General features: G+C 46.9%; 1 pseudogene; it reads right to left on the bottom strand.

The window, feature by feature from the left end:
* LOC102489579 (40S ribosomal protein S9-like) overlaps positions 1 to 6,570 on the bottom strand; it is a 19,296-nt pseudogene extending 12,726 nt beyond the window's left edge.
* Positions 6,571 to 7,417: the final 847 nt, after the last annotated feature.

Below are 7,417 nucleotides of genomic sequence, written 5' to 3'. Positions count from 1 at the left end.
GGATGGTCACGCCGCAATCCCTTCTCCTCCATTCTCCTCTCGGGATCTTGGGCACGCACGCACACGCGCCCGGCGTGAGTTTTAAGCCACCGGGTCCAGGACGTGAACCGCGGTCGACTACGTGGGAGTCCAGCGACATAGCCATTACGCTAACTGCTGGTTCCCAGGAAAAGAAAATGTTAACATCACTAATCATTAGGAAAATGTAGATCAAAACTCAATATTGTCTCAGTCCAGTTGGATTTTTTTTCTTTTGTTTTTTTTGGAGAGGTTTTTGCTATAGGGCGTGTGCGCTCGCCAGACAGACAGAGAGAGACATAGAGACAGAAAGCGAGAAGTCACCCCCCAGGGGGGATGGCCACGCCACAATCCCTTCTCCATTCTCCTCTCGGGATCTTGGGCACGCACGCACATGCACCCGGTGTGAGTTTAAGCCACTGGGTCTGGGACTCGAACCGCGGTCAACTACATGGGAATCTAGCGACATAGCCATTATGCTAACTGCTGGTCCCTGGATTTTTTTTTTTTTTTTTTAACCATAGGTTGCATGTGTTCATCAGAACAAGAGACAGGCACAGAGAGAGGGAAAGTGAGAAATCACCCCCAACAGGGGATGGCCACACCACGATCCTTTCTCCTTTCTCCTCTTGGGATTTCAGGCACACACTCACACCTGCCTGGCGTGGTTTTCAAGCTTTTCCCGGATTCAAATTGTGGTCAGCCGTGTGATGGTCCAACACCTTAACCAGTACTCCACCCGCTGACCAAAGTTAGAATGGTTATTATCAAAACAAAAAATAACAAATGCTCTCAACAACATGGCAAAAAGGGCACTCCTTCACAGTTAGTGGAAACATAAATCGGCACATCCATTGCAGGAAACCGTGGTTCCTCAGAAAACTGAAAGTAGGGGCTGGCAGGTGCCATGGTAGTTAAGGGCATGTTATAGTCTACTCAGCGAGAAATAAGAGGACAGCCAGACGTAGCCAAGTTTATTGGAGTTTACTGATTAAGCCGGTGGCATACGGGGGACTCGTGTCTCTCAAAACCCCGCAGCCCCGAGTGAAAGGAGAAAGGAGCTTATATAGGCCAAAAGCGCACAGGTGTTTTACAAGGGCAAAGGAACAAAGTGAAGAGGCGTCAGGAGAGATGGGGGGGAGGGATTTCATCTTCAAAGCAAAAACGCCAGTTACAGAAGCAAAGCAAGCAGGTTAATTAGTCTCAAGGGTAAGTTCTGATTACAATGGATTGTTATTGTTATTTTTTTAACTTGTCCAGAGAGAGAGAATTCAGCGCCTTTAACCACCATGCCACCTGCCAGCCCCGTCGAAACTCCTTTTTGTGATGCTAGTCAGTGTTCACTCCTTCCAGAATAATCAGAAATTTTTTTCTCAATGCAGAATTTTTTTTTTTAATTGTTTTAGAGAGATTTTTGCTATAAGGCACCTGTGCTCGCTGGAGAGACAGGGAGACAGACAGAAAGTGAGAAATCACCCCCTAGGGAGGGGGGATGGCCACGTTGCAGTCCCTTCTCATCCATTCTCTTCTTAGGATTTTAGGCATGCACATGCACGCCCCAGTGTGAGTCTTTTGTTTTGTTTTGTTTTGCTCTTTTGAGAGGTTTTTGCTATAGGGCGTGTGCACTCACCAGAAAGACAGAGACAGGGGTTTTTGCTATAGGGCGTGTGCACTCACCAGAAAGACAGAGACAGGGAGACAGAAAGCATCCCCCAGGGGGGATGGCCACGCTGCAATTCCTTCTCATCCATTTTCCTCTTGGGATCTTGGGCACATACGTACACACACCAGGTGTGATTTTAAGCCACTGGGTCCAGGATTCAAACTGTAGTCAACTATGTGGCAGTCCAGTGACGTAGCCATTATGCTAACTGCTGGTCCCAAATAAAATAATTCTTAAAAAATAAAATAAAACTAGAGACCTGCAGCTGGTGTAATGGCTACGTTGCTGGACTCCCACATAGTCGACTGCAATTCGAGTCCCGGACCTGGTGGCTTAAACTCATGTCGAGCATGCCAAGCGTGTGTGCGTAAGTGCCCAAGATCCTGAGAGGAGAATGGAGAAGGGATTGTGGCATCGCCATACCCCTGGGGGGTGATTTCTCGCTTTCTGTCTCTCTCTGTCTCTCTGTCTTTCTGGCGAGCACACACGCCCTATAGCAAAAACCTCTCAAAAATAAATAAATAAATAAATAAATAAATAAATAAATAAATAAATAAATAAATAAATAAATAAATAAACAAACAAACTAAAAGTAGAACTTCTGTATGGTCCGACAATCCTACTAGTAGGTATATATCCAAGGAAAAGCAAGCCAGTACATCGCAAAGTTGTCCACACTGACGTTCACTGCAGCTCTGGCCACAATAGCCAAGATACGAAGCCACCCAAGTGTCCATAATGGGTGAGGAGGTAAAGAAAACGTGGCCTGATCCGTTGTATGTAAAATGGAACCATTCAAAAGAACAAAATCTTGGCATCTGCTGTTGAACGGGTGAGCCCGTAGGACACTGTGTTAGGTGAAATAAGCCAGACACAGAAAAAGAAATCACAGCCAGCTGGTGATATGGTGGCTGAGGCGGCTGTTCCACGTGGCTGGCTGCTGGTCAAGTCCCAGACCTGCCGGCTTGGAAGGCATGCCTGGCGTGTGTGCGTACTTGCCCAAAACGCCCAAGTGAGGGGAAGGTGGAGGAGAGGGGATTGTGGCGGGCCATCCCCCGTGGAGGGGCTTTCTCACTCTGTCTCTCTGTCTTTCTCCTGTGGGCACATGCTCCCTGTAACAAATCTAGAAGAAAAAAGGCAAAAAAGAAAAAGAGAGAGAGAGAGAGAGAAATGCTACATGTTCTCCCTCTTACGTGGAAATTGTGGGGGACTGCCTGACAGAGGTGGAGGGGTGAAGAGTGCCAGGGCTGGGAGGGAGTGGGAGAAACAGAGGGCTGTTGATGAACAGAAATAAAATGGCAGATAGATAGGAGGAACACTTTCTGTCTGTTTTAAGTTTTGCCAGAGGGCACATGTACTCTCTGGACAAAGACGGGGAAGGAAAGTGAGGTCTACCAGTCCGGGCTTCGAACTGTGCGTCTGGCATGTGTGATCCAGCCATTTTAACCACCACGCCACAGACTGGCCCAGAAAGAACAGTTTCTAATGTTATAAAAATACAGTGGGGAGGGACCAGCAGTTGGTGCAATGGCTATGTCGCTCGACTCCCATGTCGCTGGACTCCCACGGTTCAAGTCCCGGACCCAGTGGCTTAAACTCACGCGTGTGCGTGTGCGTGCGTACCCAAGATCCCAAGAGAAGAATGGAGGAGAAGGGATTGTGGCGTGGCCATCCCCCCTGGGGGGTGATTTCTTGCTTTCTGTCTCTTTGTCTCTCTCTGTCTGTCTGGCAAGCACACGCGCCCTATAACAAAAACCTCTCTGAAAAGAAAAAAAAAAAAAAAAGAAAAGAAATACAGTGGGGGAGAATATAGACGCCAACAATTTGCTGTGTATCCCAAAATAACTAAAAGGGAGGATTTCGAATGTTCCCGCACAGATAATGATGAATGCGGAGAGATAAGCGTGCTAATTATCCTGAGCGAATCCTTACACATAGTGTTCTTGTACTGTAACATCACAGTGCAGCCCCACAATTAAGCACAATTGTTATGTGTTGCTAAATAGATAGATAGACAGATAAATAGACAGACAGACAGACAGACAGACAGATAGATAGATAGATGATAGATATATTTTTGCTTTAGCGCGAATGCCCTACAAATTCTTTCTGTCTCAGTTTTCTCATCTGTAAGACTGGATTGCAACCAAAACACAGCTAGCACACAGTATATAGGCAACCATTTATGTAGTCATTATTATTTTTTTTACAGAGATTTTTGTTACAGGGTGCATGTGCTCACCAGAGAGGCAGAAAGCAAGGAAACCCCCCTGGGAAGGGGGGATGGCCATGCCACAATTTCTTTTTCTCCATTCTCTTTTCGGGGTTTTGGGCATATGCACACACACATCCACCGTGAGTTGTAAGCCACTGGGTCCGGGACTCGAACCACAGTCAACTATGTGGGAGTCCAGCAATGGAACATTACACCATCTGCTGGTCCCCTAAAACATATTTTTTAAAACTCCAGGGGCCAGCTGGTGGCATAGTGGTTAAGGTGGACGAATCCTGCTTGACCGACCATGTGGTACGAGTCTCGGATCTTAAGGCTGAAAAACATGCTGGGCACACGTGTGCCCTAAATGTGAGAGGAGAATGGAGAAGGGATTATGGTGTAACCATCTCCTATCAGGAGGTGACTTCTCGTTTTCTCTCTCTTTCAATCTCTCTCTCTCTCTGTCTCTCTCCCAGGAGTGCATGTGCCCTGTAGAAAAACAGAAAAATAAAAAGCATTTATCCCAGATGGATTAAGCCACCTTGGTTGTGGGGCCCAGGCATCAGTATTTTGATTTTTAATTTTCCTTGGTGTGTAACATACATACAGTAAAGCACACAAATCTTTGGTTACAACTTAATAAATTTTTAAAAAAGAATTATTCATTTATTTAATTCAAATTATTATTATTATTATTATTATTATTATTTTGGAGAGGTTTTTGCTATAGGGTGTGTGCGCTCACCAGACAGAGAGACAGAAAGCAAGAAATCACCTCCCAGGGGGGATGGCCACGCTACAATCCCTTCTCCATTCTCCTCTCAGGATCTTGGGCACGCATGCACACGTGCCCAGCGTGAATTTAAGCCACCATTTCTGGGACTTGAACTGTGGTCGACTACATGGGAGTCTAGCGACATAGCCATTATGCTAACTGTTGGTCACTTGTTATTATTTTTAAATTTGACCAGAGAAAGACAGAGAATGGGAAAGAGAGAAAGCAAGCCACCAGGCTTGGGACTTGAACCACAGTCTGCCACGTGGGAATCCAACGCCTTTAACCACCATGTCATCTGCAGGCTCCCTTAATAAATTTGTATAAGTCTATATGTGTGTGTGTGTAAATCCATGTTAACTATCACCCAGGCCAAGATACAGAATATAGGATGGGACCAGAAGTATTTTAAATTTCATATTTTTCGAATTTGGGCATATTTGCACAAACATCATAAGATATCTTGGGGATGGGAGTCAAGTGTGAACATAAAATTTATTTATGTTATGTTTCATATGCACCTTACACACGTAGACTGAAAGTAATTTTTTAAAGAATTATTTTATTTAACATTACTTATTTATTTATTTTAATTTGACCAGAGAGCGACAAAGTGAGAGAGAGAGAGAGAAAGTGAGAAAGCAAGCTGCCAGATCCAGGACTTGAAATGCAGTTGGCCATGTGGGAATCCCATGCCCTTATCCACCACGCCACCTGCCGGCCCCCCTGGCAGTAATTTTATACAATATTTTTGTATTGCAGTTTTTTTTTTTTTAAGAGGTTTTTGCATTAGGGCATGTGCACTTGTCAAAGAGAGAGAGACAGAGACATTGAAAGAGAAAGTGAGAAATCATCCCCCGGGAACCAGCAGTTAGTGTAATGACTATGTCGCTGGACTTCCACGTGGTCGACCATGGTTCGCGTCCCGGACCCGGTGGCTTAAACTCACACCGGGCGCGTGTGCGTGCGTGCCCAAGATCCCGAGAGGACAATGGAGAAGGGATTGCGGCGTGACCATCCTCCCTGGGGGGTGATTTCTCGTTTTCTGTCTCTAGGTCTCTCTCTGTCTGTCTGGCGAGCCCACGTGCCCTATAGCAGAAAAACCTCTCCAACAAAAAGAGAAAGAAATCACCCCCCAAGGGGGGATGTCCATGCTGCAACCCCTTCTCCTCCACTCTCCTCCCAAGATCTTGGGCACATGCACACACTCTAGGCATGAGTTTCAAGCCAGCAGGTTCGGGACTTGAACCATGGTTGATCATGTGGGAGTGCAGAGATGTAACCACTATCCCATCTGCTGGCCTCGTCTTGTAGTATTTTGACTGCAACCATCACATGAAGTCTGTGGAAGTTTCCATCCATGGCACTCACAAAGTTTCAATTTTGGGGGCCCAGTAGTTAGCATAATGGCTATGTTGCTGAACTCCTATGTAGCTGATCATGGTTCGCGTCCCAGACCCGGTGGTTTAAACTCACACCTCTCCCGAGAGGAGAATGGAGGAGAAGGGATTGTGGTGTGGCCATCCCCCTGGGGGGTTGATTTCTCGTTTTCTATCTCTCTGTCTCTCTGTCTTTCTGTCAAGCGCATGCTCCCTATAGCAAAACCTTCTCAAAAAAAAAAAAAAAGAAAAAGAAAAAGAAAAAGAAAAAAAAACGTTCAATTTTTCGAGCATTTTGAAATTTGGATTTTCTGATTAGAGATGTTCAACTTGTATGGCCAGTACCACAGGAGCCTCCACTTCTGGCCCTCCACCCCCACCCCAGTACAGGCTATTCTGCCTGATGTCCCCAGTGTACTGTGTCCAGCTGCCCGCCCCCTCAGGCTTAGGTCAGGGAGAGTCGTTGGTGCTGGAGGGAAGTACTGGCAGGGGAGTAGCCTTCTGCAGTAAAGATATGCATCATCGGCTTCTCATTCACCAGGGGATGCGCATTGAGGCCCTTTCTAGTCCTGCTATTGTCAATAAAGCTCCTACAAATGTCCTTTCTTATTTTCTCTCTTAGTTTTGCTATCAGGCACACGCACTCACCAGAGAGAGACAGAGAAAGGGAAAACGAGACAGCACTCCCCAGAGGGGCTGATCAACCGCCAGACCTTCTCCTCCACTCTCCTCTTGGGTTTTAGGCACGCATGCGCACACGCCCAACACTCCTTTCAGGTCATTGGGTCTGGGATTTGAACCGTGCGGTCGGCCATGTGGGATCCAGCCACCTTAACCGCCATGCCACCTGCTGGCCCACTATGGATCTACTTATACATGAGTTTTGGTGGACTTAAGTATTAGGCAGCAGTGGTTTGTTTGTTTGTTTTGAAGTTTCTTCCGTGAGTGAGAGGGGGGTAGATAGGGAGAGCGAGCACATACCCAATAGGGTCTTGGTGTCACCATCCACCCCAGCTTCAGCCAGCCCTGGACAGTCGGTATGCACACACCCGGCCTGTTGGGGGAGGTCTCTGGACACGAACCCAGAACCTTTCCATGAAGGTCAGCCTCACAGAACATGGCATTACTGCTGCGTTACCACCATCCGGCAGCGACAGTTTCTAAAGAGCTGAAATCGAGCACCAGCAACTTTGAGGAATCCATCAATAACTCCCGAGGACAGCTGCTAAAGATGGGAGCCGGGACAGGTCCCCCGGTACCCAGGGGCCTTCCCGGGTTGGAAATGGGTAAGCTGTGGCTTGTACACATTTTCAAGTCGCAGTTCCGTTCCTGTCGAGATCTCTGGGCTGTAGTAAACTGTCCTGTGT

Source organism: Tupaia chinensis, unplaced genomic scaffold (assembly GCF_000334495.1).
Source record: "Tupaia chinensis unplaced genomic scaffold, TupChi_1.0 Scaffold000116_1, whole genome shotgun sequence".
Taxonomy (NCBI): domain Eukaryota; kingdom Metazoa; phylum Chordata; class Mammalia; order Scandentia; family Tupaiidae; genus Tupaia; species Tupaia belangeri.
This window is presented reverse-complemented; position numbering and strand designations above follow the sequence as displayed.